At 42.0% G+C, this 16,660-nt stretch overlaps 1 long non-coding RNA gene across 1 annotated transcript; it reads right to left on the bottom strand.

Moving 5' to 3' along the window:
• Positions 1-12,639: 12,639 nt before the first annotated feature.
• Positions 12,640-13,282, bottom strand: LOC121403967. Its single transcript, XR_005967601.1, has 3 exons — positions 13,199-13,282; positions 13,047-13,130; positions 12,640-12,866 (listed from the first exon to the last, which is right to left on the bottom strand). It is a non-coding gene; the product is annotated as an uncharacterized LOC121403967 (long non-coding RNA).
• Between the last annotated feature and the right edge of the window lie 3,378 nt (positions 13,283-16,660).

The raw sequence follows: 16,660 nt of genomic DNA, 5'->3' as shown, positions 1-16,660 counted from the left end.
AAATCAACTAGCATTTCCCATTAGCTGCACGCGATTTTCCAATAAAATTCGAATGGCCAAATCAAATTCCCAGCGGAGTGTAAGGCAAGCCAGCAACCAAGGAGGAGAGCGCTCTACGGAAACTGGCACAAAAACGTAACGGCGCAAATCAGTTACAACTATGGATGGTTATCTCAGCGGGTCATCTCCACGAAGGGACAATTATTGGTGGACATGCTAATTTGTGCGTGTAAGGGAAGGACAGGGCAGGACAGGGCAGGACAGGAGAGGAGAGGAGAGGACAGGACCCTCCCCCACCGCCTGGTAAAGCAGAATACCTCAATATTTGTTGACGGAACGTGATTTGGCGCATTTGCCAGCGGTAGACACAAACGTAGACGAAACATGCGACCGCGCCCAAGAGGCGCCCAAGAGGCAATGGGCGCCGCACCCACAAAGAGCAGCAGGATCTCCCGCAGTGCGTTTTTGGAGTATGCAAAATATGCAAAATGATATGTCCAGGCTGCACAAACAGGCGCTTGACCAGAAGGACACCAAAAGGCAGCCAAAAGGCAGCCCAAAAGGAGTGGGAGAATCACGAAGCGTAACCGTTGAACACGCAAGCCCAAAAAGGGTTAATTAATTTAATGCCATCACCGGATAGAGCGGAATAGCCGGAGCTTTGTGCTAACTAGACTTATTGAAACGCCATCAGCAGCAGCAGCAGAAGCAGCAGCAGCAACATTTTTGTGTACTGAAGTAGCTGCAGAAAGTGCAGAGGAAACTTCAACCAACTGCGGAGTATAGCTCGCATATCTGCCACAATCCATATCCAATCTAGTCGTAACTCGTAATAGACTCCGCCTTCAAAGACGTTGCGAGGCCACACCCACACTGAAGAAGAGCCACCAGCCGAGCAGCGTCTTTGATGTGAACTTCGATAAAAAGGCAACTTTACTTGCCGACTAAGTGGAATGGAATGGAATGCCTGGCCCCAGGCAGTGCTTTTGTAATTTTCCATCTGCCACACAAAATTTGACTTTAACCTGTGGCAAAAGAAAGCGGGAAATTTCCTTTTGCCCTTTTTCAGAGGAGAGCGTAGAGAAGGGAAGAAAAGTAAATGATTCTCACAACATGACGTCAATTAGAAGCACTTAGCTGCTAATTAGAAACTCATTTTCGATTAATCAAACGGTTCAGCGAGAGAAGAGAAGAGCAGAGTAGGAGGAAAGAGGGTAGGATGTCAGTATCAGAATATAATCATCTTCTTGAGGACATCGCGTGCCAGGATGCCGGGCGCTGGCTGGGCTGGGCTGGGCTGGGGCAGGGGCAGGGGCAGGGCGACCGCGATGTCAACGCCAATTGATTACCATCGCTGGCATTTTCGCCCATTAATAATTCATCTGCAGGATATCGCTGTGGCCGTTGACTTCAATTGAAGGCGATATGTTGAGCATCGTGTTTCGTGCTGCTCTCCTGCCACTAAATTATCCTAAAAAATTCATCGTCTTCGACTTTCGATGGGGAATTGCTTGGGGACAGGCACTGGAGCAGTGCAGTATCATCATCATCATCATCATCAACAGCCTATCCACCTGCCCATTAACTACGCTTAAACACACGGATACGGGACACGGGACACGGGATACGGTATACGGGACACAAGACACGGGTATTCCGCAGCACACAGGACACCTATAAACATTAAGCTGTCAATAAAGGTAATTCATTATGTCGAATACTCGAATACCCCGGGGAACAACTCACATCCGCTCATGGCGTATGTATCTTTGTATCGCTTCTTTTTAGCCTGTTGCCCCATTTGACATTCACACTCAACTGCGGCTTCGAAGAATAATAAAATATTCCACGGGATGGATAATAAAAACGCTTATTGCCGAATGCTCAGGGCTGTCCACAGGCAAACGCGCTGCGGTGGCGTGGAGACACTTCGAAGGACTTTGAATTGAGTATTAATCGTGACGGGAGTGGGCACAGAGATACACAGCTCCTTTGAGGAATACAAACAAATTGGGATGGACAAAACGATTGAAATACATGTGCGGCAATTCTCTAGGATGGAAAGTAAAAAGAAAGGATTGGTCTGAAGCATTTGGAAATGATTCAAAAATACGTATAACCAAATGTATCTTTATTCTTAGATTAACTTTTCTAATGGAGTCCCCCAAAAGCTTTCTATATGCAACAGGAATAATAGCAGAGTCTGAATGGTAAACTACATAGAGTTAAGCCTAGAAATATTGTTTAAATAAAACTTCGATTAGTCGTTGCTTCGCTTGTGATATCTCAAAATTGTATCCCCAAAATAAGAGCAGAAATATCTAAGAAAATTCCTCTTACCATTTTCTTTTACCTGTCTGCCTGGGATGCTGTGGGGCGGTACTCTGGCAGCACTCGACACTCGCGTGACACGTCAGATCAATTTTTCGAAATATATTTTCTTGGAAATTTATTTGCCTGTCATTAGAGTTTCTGCAGGACGTGCTTTGGTCGCATTTGCAAGTGCTCCACTGGGGACGACTATGTATAACATGGAAGAGTCACCCAGCCAGCCAGCCCAGCAGCCAGCCAGCCAGCCAGCCACCATTGAGACTCTAGCAGTGTGGGAAAGCAAACCAATACTCGTATTCGTTTGAGTATCGCCCCCCACACACAAATAGTCACACGACGCGGTGAGGTGACTTTTTGCCATCGATTAGAGAGCAGGAGAACGAAGAGAAGCTGGCTGCATGGCTGATACTTTTTAACCGCATGGATACGTGTGGCAGACGACACATACGCGCAGATACAGATACAGATACAGATACATATGGTACACGTGTGTGTTTTATGAAAATTGCATTTCAATTGACAAAGACGGGGCGAGTGGAGCATAAAATATGGCAATTTACCGACTGACATCCCCGTACCCATTCGAGCCAACTCTTTCGTGCTTTATGCCCCTCCATGTCATATTACGTTGATGAAATTGTTTTTCGTTTCGACAATTTTCGTATGGGGACTGCGATGCGATGCGGTAGAAGGAGGCAACGCCCGTCCAGGATATTTATTATTTTATTAGCGGCGTGTGTTCCATCGGCGGCAAACCCATCAGCCATCCATCCATCCATCCTTGGGAGTGGCGCTGCTCTAAACCCTTTTCGTACACGTATTTGGCCCAAAAGCCGTGGCCCAGGTTGTTGTTATGATAATTAAGTAATGGCTCGGTTCCGTTGACGCATGGACACAGGGCAGGCGGCTGGCGGCTGGCGGCAGACCTTAAGTGCTGCCCACTCGACCGTCACACTTTATGCAAACAGGATTCAGGCACTCTTGGCCTGCCAGTTCGAGTCCTTCCTTGTTTTTTACTGTGTGTGTGTATTTTGTTTGTTTGTTTGTTTGTCTTGGGTTTCTTTTTTTGAGCTGCTTGAAATTGAGCTGTTGTTGCGGTTGGCATGAATAATTACTTGGAAGAAAATCGTAAACTCAAACACGAGTTGAGTCAACATATTCCAGAAAAAAAAAAGACTATTAGAAAGGGAAAACTCTCGGCTATTGGGAAAATCCACATTGCTACATAAAATATGCTAAGCTAAAATTATAGAGCTTCAGATATCCATTTGTGGAAGAATTTTCAAAAGATTTCACTATCTTCCAGCAGCGTTTCCGCCTTGAGTACATTTCCAGCATTTCATTTGGGCAATTATCAACAACAAATGCAATGTGTTCTCCTCGATGGCCACAAAACGATTTGTTAAATGATTTTTATTTATGATTTTATGTGCACATGCCACCTCAACAATCAGCCACCAGCCACCAATTGATGATAAAAAAAAAAGAACTGAACTGCGCTACGATAAAGGCACAAAATAAAGCAGAAAACAGCAGAAGTTCTTTTTTTTTTTTTGTTTTTGGCAGTCAGCTGATGGTGCCTTGAATTGCCTTCGAGCTGAATGGGTAATGGACTCTGTTCGGGTCTATTGCTGGCAATCGATCGCCTGTAATCGCAACTCTCTTATCACCATAGCTTAACAGCACACCTTCGCCTCGTAAGTCGTAAGCTGGTCAGCAGCGTGTTATGTACGTTTTTTGCTACTTTTTATCATCATATCGGAATACTCGAATGACAGAGAGCTGTGAGCTGACAGGCACAGGCACAGGCACCCTCCAATGGTCTGGGGACTGGTGGGGGGGCGGGGGCCAAAGTTCAGAGCGCGGCATGGAACACAAAAGAACTTAGTGCTTCCTAATTGCGCACTAAATTAACCGAACGGCAGAACAACCAGGCAACCATATGAAAATACAAAATAAAAACACTGAAAACACTGAAAATAATAATGAATGGGATAGGCGAACGTAGCAGAACGTGGTGGACTGGAATCGTAATATCGGAGAGCTCGTAAAGCCGTCAGCGGGCATTGAACATGAAATGTACCGCCAATCAAAAAGGCGCACATAAAAATTATCCACTAAATTGCCGAAAAGAAATTAACGCGCAGGCATCAGAGTTCTCCTCGAATTTTAAATTGAAATTCAGCTTTTGGTGTTTCTGCCTTCAGTACTGAGAAGTACTGCTGCACTACTCGTTGCTTGTGGCACCGCCTCTTGTGTCAAAACTGCGGCTGCTGATTTCAAAAGGAGACCCAAAACGAGCCACGAAAGCGAAACAATTCAATTCGTCTCCTCAATGGGGAATTACGATTAAACGGGGGCATTTCTTGGGGAGCATACCATCAAAAGTATTTAATATGCAGCTGGGTAAACGACTGGAAGATACCGCTTGGGCCACACATGGGCTGCAGCATAAAGAAAGGAGGCGGCTAAGGATTTGCCTAAGGATTCCACTAGGTATATTACAATTTATAGACGGATTCTCACAATGGATATTTACCGGAATGACAGATAAATGTACGGCTGCGATTCGTGCAAAATATACAGACATATTGATGGAAAGTTTCATAAAAAGATGCTGGGTGAAGTGTGGCTAATGTGGCTAAGACAGAAAATTAATTTAGATAATTATTAAAGCTGACACAGAAAATATATTAATGAATTATTAATTAATTCTTTATTTAATAAATTTTTAATTAAAATTTATTTAGATAATTATTAAAGCTGAGACAAAAAAAATATATTCTTCTAATTGCCAAAAATAATGATATATTTTGTAATTAAATCTAGCTATATATAAAAGCGTCCCCCTAGCCACAAAACTTGCTAGTAGAAATATTCGTAATAATTTCCAATAAAACTGGCAAAATGGTTACCCATGGATACCCCTTAACTGCCTGATAACCACTTTGGATCTCCTGTAATTTCAATATAGAGTGCAGTGTGGTGGGATCACTCCCTCCCTCTTTCTCCTCCTCCTGCATACGCCTCCCACAACACAGCAATCCGCAGCGAACGACGGCGTCGGCCGCAATGTCATTGAGAAAACATTTCGGCAGCGAGTGGGGCGATCAATTTAAATTAAGCTGAAGATTTTGCTTTAATTAAAAATCTTCAAATACGCTTAATGACAATTAATTGGTCAACATCAAGCATCAAGCATCAGGGCCCCATCATATCGATGGGGTACGGTACGGTACGGTACCAAGCGGTCTCGATCGGGATTGCAGTGTCATCGCCTGTCTATATGTCTACAGAGTCTGGTCTCTGGTCGCTGGTCTGGTCTGGGATCACCGCCAGATGGCCAACAGTCACGCAACCGTCATAAAATGATGATCCCGATACGGAATCGGAATCGGTGGCTTTTCCTCTTTGAAGTTGCGTGTTCCGAATGGAGATTTCTTCGACGGTCGCTTTACACACGATTTCAGCTTCAATTGAAACAAATCAAACTTGGGGTGGAGAGCAGCAGAGCAGCAAGGCAGAGCAGAGCAGCACCCTTGAAGTATCCACGACTGATTCGATGTTCTGTCCAAGATTGGCTTTAGATCTCCGGCATAATGAATGGCATACTGGAAGCATGTTCTTCGGATTCGTAGCTATCTTCTTCCTTTACTAAAGCCAATTATGACTGAACTTTTAAACCCCATTTAATCTTCCCATGCCAGCGAAGGACCTGCCTGACAGTTGGCGAGCATTACTAACCTCGTTACGTTTAATAAATGGTTCCACAACTTGTTATTAGCTTTACGACTTTGGAGCGTGTATTGTGTGTGTGTGTTGGTGTGTGTTTGGTGTGTGTCTGTTTTAATTATGCCAACAAAAGTTGACTCTAATGACTAGTTATTCACTCTGTGGCCCAATTGGGGAAATGCACATGATAATCTCTGAACTTTACACTCAACAATGGGCTAAGGACTAGGGAGGGCCCCCAACTAATGCCATTTACCCAACCTCCCACACGGAGCGGACCAGCTGACGGTCGGGGTCGGTCGGTCGGTCGGTCCCTGAAGACAACACAACTGATGGACTGCTGATGACATAATATGCAAATAGAGAGAGAGTGCCACAAACCACAAAACCCACAACCAACAACACATAAAACACCCTTGGAGGTAGCATGTAGCATGTAGTATGTAGTACTAGTGCGAGTCTGACCTGTGAATAGTTTTTAGCTTGATTTCTTTGGGGAATTTCCTCAATGCAGCGCGCTCAGAGCTCAGCACGGGCTGAGCTGACAAAACGAAGGAGTTATTGTTGTATTTTTGTATTTTATACTGAGTTAGCGATGGAAGCGTCAGCTGTGGCTGGCTGCAACACAATTGCCACACAATAATGCATGCAAGTTGTTTAGACGCTGTGACTAAATCATTTGCATGCATTTTTTGGATAATAGAAAATTTATATAAAAATTCTTTGTAATTAAGAATTAATTTCCATTAAAAGAATTAATTTATATAAAATAAAATTCTAAAAAAATAATAAGAATTCTTTGGTAATCTTTGTAATTCGTGAGAGCAGAATTTTGTGTGTTTACCTGGTGGTTATTAATCCAATTTTTAAATGATTTCCATTACTCGTAGTAGATATGTAAGCAAGGAGAATGGAAGGTCGCCATTCGATAGAGTACTGTGATCTTATTGAATTTCATCCGATCGAATCAGTGAACATTTAACAGCCACTTTTTACTGAAATAAAACGATAGATAATTTTTAAAATTAAAATTAAAATTAATTGTATCAAATTAAATCTACAAAATATTATTTTATTACCAGAAATAAATACTGTTTTAATGGTGCAAGAAATTCAGCAGATAATATTGTAAAAACCGGCGACATAAGTATCAGTACATATACTAAAATAAATATATTATTTATGACAACTATCGTTTCCTTAACAGCAGCAGAGAGTAAGTTCTAGTTTTACGTTGCCATCTCCAACTCAGAGCCACTTTTCATGGTTCCATGGTTCTGCAGTGCCCTTCCCGCTCGCTCTCCCGTGCTACTCCTCGTGGCCTCCTCAGTAATTTGCTTAATTACTTTAGCTTGTGGAGAAACTGTTGCTAAACGTACAATCGCCGCGAAGGTGCGGGCTAATCGCCGCAGCTGAATGGATGAATAAATGAATGAACGAATGAATGAAACGAATGTCTGTGTCTGCCTGTCAGCGAGCGAGCTGTGTGGCCAATGGTATTATTAGGTGACATTTTTGCATAAGCAAAGCGTTCTGGCTGTAATTAAAATAATTACCCCTTCCGATTAACCCAGTTTTGAGGTTCGCTGCTCAATTTGTTGCATTTCGCGTAAGTCTGTTTCATTTCCATTAGCCTCTGGTGGCTCTGGTGGCTCTCTCTGTGTCCTGTGTGTTTCTTGGCCCACAACCCCCCGAGTTGTGGATGTTGTTATTATATTGTCACATGTGAACTGAGGCGTGAGCAAAGCGATTACAAAAAGGGTGTGCGGCAGGCACAGGGAACCACAAAACAGTAGGCAGGATGTGGGATTCGGGACTCGGGATACGGGATACGGGGATAAGGGGATAAGGGCCATGGAAATGACGCCTTGCGGCGCTGATTGTTCCTTTTGTTGCCTTGTTGCCTTGTCGTAGGTTGCCAAATGTTGCCGAGACTTACCCTTTGATCCCAATCTCCCAGTGACTCCCACCCCTTTAGCAGCTCCCCAACCCCATCATCCGGATCGAACTCCGACATTATCCCATAATTATAGGGCTACCGTATGTTGGCCCGGTGCCACGTGCGCCTTCTGTTCCGCTCTGCTCTGCTCTGCTGTGCTCTGATCTAATACTCTCGTATTTATGCAACAATTTAACCGCAAAATTTATTCATGATTTTGCCAAATTGTTTCAAAGCTTTGTTCTGCTCCGAAAAATGTTTTGGGGGTTGGGCCAACCCTTTTGTCAGCGTCGTGTACGAGTACGAGTGCCAGTAGGCGTTCGCTCCTGTTGTGGGTAATTTTCAGATTATCAGATTTTGTTTTGGCATTAAACGGTTTAAATGATTGTTTTTGGGCACATTGTTGAAGAGCACAAACTGCCCCATCAGGGCAGTGAAAGGATACAATTACGCAAACAGTTCTCATAAATAAATACATATACATATGTATGTATTTGATGACAAAGGTAACACACAATAAATACAATACACAATGAGTACTTAACTTTTGTGGTACGTAAACCCTAACTCGACGCTTGAACTTGAACTTCTTTAGACTCCCTCCCAAGTGTTAAATGTTTCATATCTAAATTCCTATAGTTTCCTCATTTCTTGGCATTAACCCAAGCTATATAATTCCAAACTTAATGCCCCATATTAAACACTCTTGGACACTCCTGCTCCCTTTGAAAAACATTTCTAATCTTTATTAAAACTCCAAATGATTTATCCCCTAATGAAGCCTCTCTCTCTTAAATTCTTTCACTGAGATTAGTTGCCTAATATCTTATATATTTTAGCTTTCTTCTGATATAATCTAAAGAGTATTTCCCAAGCAATCTCTTCTAGTTTTTCGCACTTTCATGGGTCAGTTCTTCGAGCTTTCTTCTAGCATGAATTTTTTTCAAACAAATTCCAACTTTATATCCCTTTAAGCAACTTTATCATCTCCAATTCATCTCCCTTCCACAGCAAAGTTCCTCTGGCTGTGGTTCCATTTCCATGAACCACCGCAATTACACTTACGACTTCTGCTCCCAATTTCTTTTCTCCTTTCAGCTCCATCAAATGTAAGCGTAAAAGACAAATAAAACAGTTAAAAACAATTAAGTTTTTGAAATCATGCAAAAGTTCGAAAATGTCAAACTCCGAAGCGTGAGAAACATTTTGTGCAGTGTTGCGACGATGTTGAATCAAAACTCGGGGAACCGGCAGGCCGATATATTTTTTACAATTAACCAATGCGAATCCCCAGCGTTGGGGCATTGTGGGAAGCAATATAAAAGCGAAAGAAATGTGCAATGCACTGAAAGAACAATGGGGGAGATAAACTATTAAGGGAGTTACTCCAAAAATAGTGAAAAGAAAATATACAGAAATTATATTCCATTTATTTTCCAGATATTCCAATGATTTGTGAGCTCCCCTTCTATATATCTCTCTTTATCTGATTTCTTTTGTGCACTTTTTGTGAACAGTGTGAATGTCAAATCGTTTCAGTCATGCGATTTTTTTCACTCAATCAAACCCAACTCGGCTCCAGTCACCAGTCAGCAGTCAGCAGTCACCAGTCCGATCCGGTCTGGCTTGAGCTTGGGCCTCGGCCTGGGCCTGGGCCTGGGCCTGGGCATTGGTGTCCGGAACGTCATGTATCCGTTGGCGTTGCCATTCGTACAGCCACAGCCACAGATATATAGATATAGATACAGATAGAGATACTGTAGCCGCATCGTAGTCATGTCACCCTTTTCATTACGTTCCATTAAGAGTGTTGGGGGATTAATTGAATTTAATTGATTTGCCAAAGCAGACTAAATTGGCCACACTGTCTAGATTCCGGGGGCAACAGCGCAACAGATACGATACTCTCGTCTCGTCTCGTCTCGGCCCAGACAATTATCCATGAGATACGCATACGAGTGCATTACACAGTGAGACGAAGGAGATGTCCATCGCATGCATTGCCATGCCCATGCTTCCATCTATGTGCTGCTCTCTGCTGTGTGTTGGTTGCTGTTGCTGGTTGGTTGGTTGGCTGGCTGGCTGGCTGGCTGGATAAATTAATGAGCACATGAATTTGGATTCCAACTTTGGGTGCTGCTACTGTTGATCATCTAACAGTGGTTGCAAATAGTACACACACACACACACATATACACAGATGAGTGGCTTATGCACATATGACATCATCAACAGTTTGGCTTTTGTGCGGGTGTCTCTCAGTCTCCCATCCCATCCTATCAGACATTCTGTTCTGTTGTTTTTGTGGTTTCACTTAATTGCACAACGAGCCCGTACCCATCCACAGTTTGAGCCTCAGATACTTAACGAGTACTCTCCATATAGATACTCGGATACTCGTACCCTGCGGAGGCGTGAGATCAGCCCAGATGGAGCCGAGTCTGAGACTGGGACTGGAGCTGCCGTTGCAGTTGCCTTTTTGAACTAACCGCCTTGACACTTTTGACAATGGACAAATGTTAATTATCTGGATTCTGACTGCCCCACTGGACAATTAATGCAAGCAGGAGGAGCGGAGCCCTTCAACGTCTTGCGATCTAAATTTAGACTCAAATAATCAAATGGGTGTTTTGTTATAATTATTGTGTCAGATCTTTATCAAATTAACTTTTTGGGATCAGCTATGCAATGGACGTCTTCATTTTGTAGCAAGAACAAATGAAGTTTTCCTATCCAAGACAACAATATTTTCAAGCATTTTTCGTAACTATTACGATGACTTTCTTCAAGTCAGTTGAGTAGAGATAGGAGCACCTTATCCTCGTATAATAATATAGTGTGCACTTTCTGGTTATTATAAAATAAAACGTGTTAAACAATCAAAACAGTACTGACAACACGGCAGTTTCTTAACGTCGATCAAAAGTTTGCGTATACTCAATGTTTTGGTCCTTGTACGTAGTTAACGGATTGATAGTCTCTATTGTTTTGCATAATTTTAACAATCATTCTTAACTGTTTCTGTCTAAACGATAGGCAGAATTTTAATTTCGACTGAAGCAGATGTTAAAGTACGTTTTAAGGTAAATCCCTCACACTAAAGGAGCTTTAAGTGATTTATTAATTTCTCTGAATTAAAATAAAACCAGTTAAACGATACAATACCAATAGGTACTATACCCATAGAAATTAAGCTGATTTAATTAATCTTTTGCCATAAATAATGATGAAAGCAATAATCATTTAATACATATTCTCATAATAGAGCGCACTCACATATTTTTTAAACTCCAACCTTGAATGGGCTTGGATTTACTTGGAAAAGACACCTGATACCTTTAAAATTCCCCAAATGAATGTTCAATTTATGAAATGTTAAATTTAATGGAATTCCATCAAACGGAACGGCTGTCCGTAAATCATAAATATCAAAAGAAAAACCCTGTTCAATACGGACTGAATATTTTGTGCATTTAACTCTCCTTTGATTGCTTTTGGGAGCTGGAAACCTGCATGCAGAGCCCCATTCACTGTTTACATTGAAATCACTATTTAATTATTTAAAAGCGAAGCGGAGCGACAGGCCAGGTGTACACATGTATAGGTATAGGTATATGTAGCTGCATCGGACATATAGAGTGCTATGCTATGTATTTTTTTTGGGTTCTGCTAACTAAATAAAGCAGAAAGTGCGGTGCGCAAATATATTTGTTCGATTTCTATTTGTTTTACCTTGATTTGGTGGAGCAGAAGGCCCCCCCAAACCGATGGCTCCGCCCAGAACATGGCTCTGCCATTTGTAGTGTTTTGTTATCTTTCGGTTTTTTATTTTTATATATTTTTTATTATATTTTTGTTTTTTTTTCGGCATATGGCTGTGCTCCTTTCGCACACACAAACCAACGTGTGGCCCCTCGCACCTCTCGTTCCCACCCACGGACGCTGGACGCGGAGGCCACCAATTGGGGGTTCCACTGTGGGGCCGGCTCCTCCCACACGACATTGGTGCAATCCAATCACCGCTCACTCGCCACTGCGCATGGTGGGGCCTTGTGCGGCGGTGGAGGAGGAGGGGCTGCTGGGGGGTGGGTGTGTTAGTGGGAGTGCTGACTGCGATTGCGCCTCTGTTTTCAGTGATAACAAATCTTTATCGGGGCAATGGTTGCTTATGCTTATCTGGCCACGAATCGAAAATCAATCGATTCAATCGAGTTTCGTTTGTTTGGTAATTAGCTTTTGGACACTCTTCTGTTGTTCTTTCTCGCTGCGCCTCTCTGTCTCACTTCCCCCCTTTTGGTTTAGTTTTTCTTCTTCATTTTCTATTTATTTTTCTGAGTTTCTGTTGTGTCTGTTTCTCTAGATATTGTGCGGAGGGGTTAGGAAAACACGGAAACTGTTATAAATACACGGAAATCGGGTCAACAGGCTCAATTTAAGTGCATAAATAATCGATTTGTGCATTGCACATTAAAGCTGAATAATTATTTGATGGTAAAAGTAATCTTCTTACCCAAACCAGGATAATTTCCGACTTGGGGAAATGTTTTAGAATATTATCCAGCTAAAAAAAAAAGAAAATATATTTGTAGCTTAGAATAATAGTTAAATATTATAAATAAATAATTTTTACCTCTTTATGCACCCAAAATGTGGCTATTTTTAACCAAGGGTATTTATAGATCTAGGCCTTATATTGAAAATGAAGAGGAAGTCTTCGATCCGTGGTAGATATTTATTATTCCGCTGCAGCAGCTTTCCGGTACTAAAAAATGTCTCTGAAACCTTAATTCACTTAATTTAAAGTGGTGGATCAATCCGCAAGCACTTCCACTGATCCCCAATCCCAAACAGAGAGTAGTAGTTCCTACCAACACAAATTAAATAAATACCACAGTGACAGTGACACTTACAGTTAGAGTTACGAGTGGTTAATATATCTGAAAGTTTATCGCACTGCGTATGGCCCCCAAAGGTAGTCCCGGCAAACAGAACGTAAAGAAGTCGTAAACATAATTACAACTTATCAATAAATTCGAGCACTAACCCGGTAGACTTTGTGTCGCCATCCACAAAGTACTCCCCTCCTCTTTGCCGTACTTTACGGAGTACTTCTCGGCTGCTCCATTCTCTATTTACATTGGGTGGTCGGTCGGTCGCGTTTACATGTTGTAAATTATACAAATATCGATCACCTACCAAGTGGCTAGTTCCAGCAAGCTATTGGAATCCGATGGGGGGTACCATACAGGGGCTTCATGCGAGAAAGCTTAAAAGGCATCTGAAATGGAGAAAGAAATGTTTGGAAATATCAATTAATGTGCCATTTATGGTCTAGCAATTTCTGCATTTTATTTAAAGCATAATCTGAAATATGCTACGATCCTTCGTGAGCAGAGCTTCCTATTGCTATATCCTCTGGTTACATTCGAAAGGATCGCCTGCAGCAGATACCCTATATATTGTTGGGCATGCAGGAACCCGTACAATGTCAATAATTACAATACAAATTGCTGTTTGTATAAATCGTGTCATAAATATTTATATGCACACACACACACGAGTATTTCCCATTTACGTTTACTCTTTCGATCTGTGCTGCAAGGCAGGGGTGCTCCTCCTACTACTCGTATATAGTTACAGCCCATGGCTTACAGAGAGAGAGGGGGGACTGGGGGTGTGGAGGGCTGTGGGTGCTATAAAACCGGAGTTTTATTTCAATCTGCCGCCTCTAGGTTAAATATATGGGCCTATCGACGGCACAGCGCAATCGATCTGTGACCCACCATCGCGTACCGAGGCTCTGATGATTAGATAAGACCCCCACCACACCCAGAGTAGCCTAGGAGGCTCGTCCCCCACTTTCCACGGTTCAAAGTCAGTCACGAGTCAGTCAGCGGAGTATATCCAGCGGCAACTCCATACGGGGGGGATATCATCCTGCTTGATTCATCTGGTAGAACGGCCCCGGCCCCGGCCCCAGCCCACACGAGCGCAGTCCGAGCAGCAACCTATCGATCTATAAAGTGGCACTAAATCAACAATAACACACCGAACAGGCGAACAGGCGAACAGCGAACACCGCCGCAGCAGCGCGGAGTGGAGTGGAGTGGAGTAAGAGCTATAAATAAATTGTTTATAGCTTCGGTGGTGGAATGAATATTGCCACCACACAGAGGTACAGAATACGAGTAGATGGATCGCCGGACTGGTATCGCCTCGACTGCGTACGGTTAGCGGTTAGCGGGTCTGGCTATATCGATGGCTGCATAAACCAGAGGCGGCGGCAGAGGCGGAATGCACTCCCTGTCGTCCCCAAAAGCGAACAAAACGAAAATTACGTTGATAACCGATTTGTTGAGTGTGTGTTGATAACTGATAGCCATGTTATTATTAAGGGCTATTAAAATTCTGATTGAAAATTCATGTCAAAAATATATTTTATTATCCATTGTAAACGTTCATTTCATTTCATTTCAGTTCAGTTCGGCTCATGATTACAACCAGGCAATATACATACATACATAGAATCCAATCGCTTTCCGAATCGTATCGCATCGAATCGCACAGAAACGTTTCTGCTTACATTTCTATGGGCAGGGCAGGGCAGGGCAGCCGTTCTATCAGATAGCGTTCTTAAATAAAAACCTGAGCTATACACTTATCAGACTGCCTACCATATACGATGTCTGACTTCAACACACATTGTAAGTTCCGTTATGGGTATCATATATATACGAGTATAGCCATAGAACCATTGAATGCCACAAGATATTTTACAACTATTTAATTTAATTTATTTATTTATTTTATTTAATTTTATTTATTTAAATTTTAACTTGGTATTTATCGAAATATCTGCAGATTGGGCCTGGAAGCATTCTTGAGCAATTTCGGAATATTTTTCTACTTTTATGAAGGCTCAAACTACTGAATATTAGCAATAATAATAAATACAAATATTACACAAATTTTTTTCTATACTCCTTAGTAAACAGATCTGCAGATAGAACACCTGCAGAAGATGACTACCTCTTAAACGTATTATATGCGACCTATTTAATGCTTTAAGCATTATAATTTATTTGTTACACTTTGGCGCCTAAAGTCTTAAGTAAAATATAATTAAATCTGATCATCTTTACCTCTTAAATGTGTGGAATAAATTTGTACACCCTTGTAGATGTTAAAACTTTAAAGTTAAGCGGATTTCAACCAATTACATATGCCGATATGTAACTAAGATCTTCATTAAATCCCTCGTTTACTGCGATAATTATAGGAATTTACTAGACATAAGATCGTGCCAAAGAATTGGCACATAACCTATACCAACTTGCCGCCCCAAACATCTTAATCTCTTCCCTAGTTCCCTGCATTCTTTCAGATCTTAATGGATGCACGTCACTCCCCGAAAGATTCTGCATGTCAGCCAGATTTGTAGTTCTCTAATTGGATCTTTGGCGGAGTGACAGTGGGAATAATGGAACCAAACCAAAGGGGAATCTGCACCAGAGCAGACCTCATTTTGTTCACACTCCACACACTCCACGCTCCGAGCCTCGCGGTACTAAATTTAGTGTGTAATTCTTTAAATCGTTGCCATGTGTTGGCCAAAAACTAAGTGACACAAATACTCCACTCCCGAAGCTGGGATCTGGATATTCAAATCTGTGACGAGACCTAACGAATGGAGCGCGGGGCAAGAAGGGACGGACTCGCAACACTTATTTATGTGCCCGTTGAAATGGGAACATTAGCTCTGTGTGTTTGTAAATATTTGTCATAATTCCGAGATGGGGGACGGCGACAACAACATCGAGGCGACATGTGCGCCCATCCACCAGACGCCGTCTCGCTTTATTTGGGGAGAGATCTGGATCTGCTACTGGGGAGCTGCCACGGCCACTGCCACTGCCACTGCCACTGGATATTTGTACTCGAAGTTGTGCTTTTAATGTCGCAATTAAATGCATGAGTTTTTAAAAATTAGATGCCTGTCAAAAATTTCTTATTTATGGGACACAAAAAGCTTTGTTCAAACAAGAAAAAAAAAGAACAGTCTCCCCCCAAAGCTTAGAAACTAAGAAAAAACGTTTGGGGTTGCATTATAGTTGGATCCATGAGAAATCTCTGACTTGTTGTGCGGTAATTCTCATCATGAATATGGAGAGCTAGCAGGCAGGGAAATATTGGAAGAGATTACAATTTAGGGGGCGCTTTCTAGGTCAATCTCAGGGCATTTAATGTGGCTGCAACTTCCCCCAAATATGTTTGAGTATCCATATTCTTAATGCAAAAGATTAATGTAAGAGATTCAACAGGAAATTTATCAGCCAAGTGCAAGTTTTAATGTTAAGAAATACTCAAAGCCAGTTGTCTTATGTTTATGGCAATGACAACAGTTTATGGGTCTAGATTCTAGAATCTTTCTTTATATTTAATAAAAAGAACCATTAAAAATATAATGGAAAACATTTCATAGATCATCCTCTGTCTGTATCTGCAAGAACATTTAGCCAGAACTAACCAATAGATAAAAGATTTGTACGTAGATATTTTCCAAAGAGTCTCTCTGGAATGACTCTCCCTAGTGCTATTATTATCCAACTTCTATCAGCATTTCTGTTGATATTCTCCCAACTAAAATCACTTAGCCGC

This window comes from Drosophila obscura, unplaced genomic scaffold (assembly GCF_018151105.1).
Source record: "Drosophila obscura isolate BZ-5 IFL unplaced genomic scaffold, ASM1815110v1 contig_179, whole genome shotgun sequence".
NCBI lineage: Eukaryota > Metazoa > Arthropoda > Insecta > Diptera > Drosophilidae > Drosophila > Drosophila obscura.
This window is presented reverse-complemented; position numbering and strand designations above follow the sequence as displayed.